The sequence below is a fragment of the Ailuropoda melanoleuca genome, chromosome 13, assembly GCF_002007445.2.
Source record: "Ailuropoda melanoleuca isolate Jingjing chromosome 13, ASM200744v2, whole genome shotgun sequence".
Taxonomy (NCBI): domain Eukaryota; kingdom Metazoa; phylum Chordata; class Mammalia; order Carnivora; family Ursidae; genus Ailuropoda; species Ailuropoda melanoleuca.
This window is the reverse complement of record NC_048230.1, coordinates 6922690-6925479: the sequence shown is the minus strand read 5'-3', so window position 1 is coordinate 6925479 and position 2790 is coordinate 6922690.

Sequence of the window (2790 nt, the reverse complement as noted above, 5' to 3'; positions counted from 1 at the left end):
GCCACTGCGGCCGGAGGCGGTGCCAGGCAGGGAAGGGTCACATGCAGGCCTCCTCCCTGAGTGGGTGGAGACTGTGGCCGCTGTGGTGCAGCCGCCATTTTGTCCGTTTAAGCTGTCCCGGCCCCCATTGGTTGTGGTTGCTAATCCCTCCGGTTTCCTTTGTAAGGGAGCGGGCTACCGAAGTATGCCGAGACTCTGGCTAATTGAAGGGGAAAAAAAAAAAAAATAATGAACGCCCAACTTTGAATTTTGTTTCATTGCCCGGATTAATCCTTTCTGTAGTAAGTGTTGGGCATTTGCTTATTACAGGCTAAAGTTAAAAAAGTGGCAGTCTCTGCCTTGTAATTCACAGATTGGTGACAGATGAGTAAACAAGGCAGTGTGGTTGGCGCGGTGCTGGGGCAAATACAAGGTGCTGCAGACCTCCGGAGGGGAGACCAACAAGGGTCTTGGAGGTCACTGGGGTGTCAAGGAAGGTTTTCTGAAGGGTCAGTGGGAGCAAGGGAAGTGGAAGAGAGAGAATCTCATTGAAGGAGCAAGAAGTGCAAGTCTTTGAGGCTGAACGTCTGAAATACACTTACGGAGTTAGGGCTGGAGCTCATAGTGATGGGGCTGGTGGCAAGAGATAATCCTAGGGAAGAGGGGAAAAAAAAAAAAGGAATCCGGGCTGGAAAGGAAGAAGTAAAACCATGTTCACAGATAGCATAATCTCGTTATGGGTTCAACTGTGTCATTGTGTGTGTCCACCCCCCCCTCACACGCAATTACCCACAAAGAAAAATTAAGTCCTATCCCCCAGTACCTCAGAATGAGACTTTTAGGGGTGAGCAAGCTGACACTCTAGTAGAGGAAACAGACACTAAACATATGCATAATGTCAGGAGCGATAAGTGCGCTGAAAAAGAACTAAACAGTATAAGGGGACATGATAGACACTTGCTGGGATGACAGCAGAGGTTTGTGTGGGATGTGTTTTGTATAGGACGGTTTCTGACTGAGGAGGTGACATTTGTGCAGAAAACTGAATGATATGAAAGAAAAAGACATGCAGATATCTGGGGGCATTCCAGACAGAAGCGCAAATTAAGACTTACCCTGGGGGAAAAATTGAAGTGTTTGAGAAACACCAGGAAGTATGACCAGAACAGAGTGAGCAAGGGAGAGAGTAATAAATAGGAGATGAAGTCAGAGGGGGAGGTGGAGGCTAAATGATGAAAGCCTCTGTGCATCACAGAATCAGAGCCTTTTTCTTAAAGTTGTTTCTAAGCCCAAGCAGGAGAATACAATGTAAAATAACAGTTAACATTATAGATTCATCAGGGTGTCTAGGTAGCTCAGTAGTTAAGCATCTGCCCTCGCCTCAGGTTATGATCCCAGGGTCCTGGATGGAGCCAGAGTCAGGCTTTATGCTCGGCAGTGAGTCGGCTTCTCCCTCTGCCACTCCCCCTGCTTGTGTCCTCGCTCTTGTGCTCTCTCTCTCTGTCAAGTAAATAAATAAAATCTTCAAAGAACAAACAAAAAAATATGGGGGAAAAAAAGCCAGTAATGAGATTCCATAAGATCACCCTGTCTGCATTACTTTCTTGGCAGTAATTAGATTCTATTGTCTTTCTCTATGTGCACATATTCTAATTCATTTTTTTAAATAGCTGCGTAGTCTTCTGGTACACATGTGTATTAGTTTCCTATTGCTGCTGTAACAAAATTAACCACAGATTTAGTGGCTTAAAACAACACAAATTTATTATTTTACAGTCCTGGAGATTAGAAGTCTGAAATGACAGGCCTGCATTCCTTCTGCAGCCTCTAGGGAAGAATCACTTATTGCCTTTTCTAGCCTCTAGAGAATGCCCAAATTCCTGGCTTGTGGTCCCAAATCACTTCAGTCTCTATATATCATAATTGCCTTCTCCTCTTTGATTTCCTGCCTCCTTCTTACAGAGAATCTTACGGTTACACTGGGCCTACTTGGCTAATCTAAGGTAATCGTCCCATTTCATTTCCTTAGTATAATCACACCTGCAGAGTCCCTTTTGTTATATGAGGTAACATATTCTCAGGTTCCAGAGATTAGGACATGGACATCTTGGCGGGGGAGGGGGTGTCACTATTCTACCTACTATGCATGTTCCAAAACTTACATAATCAGTACTCTAATGACCAACGTTGAGATTTTGTCTCGTTTTTCATCATTATAAACCATGTTGCAAGGAATATTTTTGGACTTGCATTTTTCACACAGAAATGCATCCATTTGACAATGTCCTGGTATTGCACTGATAGTCAAAGGGTATGTGAATTTAAAATGTTGATAAACATTTTCAAATTCCTTTCTAAACCATGTGCATGGCTCAGTCGGTACAGCATGCAACTCCTAACCTCAGGGTTATGAGTTCGATCCCCACGTTGGATGTAGAGATTACTTTACAAAATAAAATCTAAAAAAAAATAAATTAATTAAATTAACCATGTGCATTAATTTTATTCCTATCAACTGTTTAGGAGAATGACTGCTTCTTTACACACCCCAACACAAAGTATTACCAAACTTTCAAATCTCGCTAATGTGCCAGGTGAAAAGTAGTACAATGTACCAACAATTTCATTTGAAATTAAACAGTTTATTTACTTACATATTCTTCACTTTTATTTTTGCGAACTGCCTATTGTCTTTCTTTTTTATTGGCGAATGACAGCCCTTCATCTATTATATACGTTGCAAGTATTTTCCCTAGTTGGTCATTTGTGTTTTGACTTTGGGCAACACAGAACTTTAGTTTCTACCCTGTC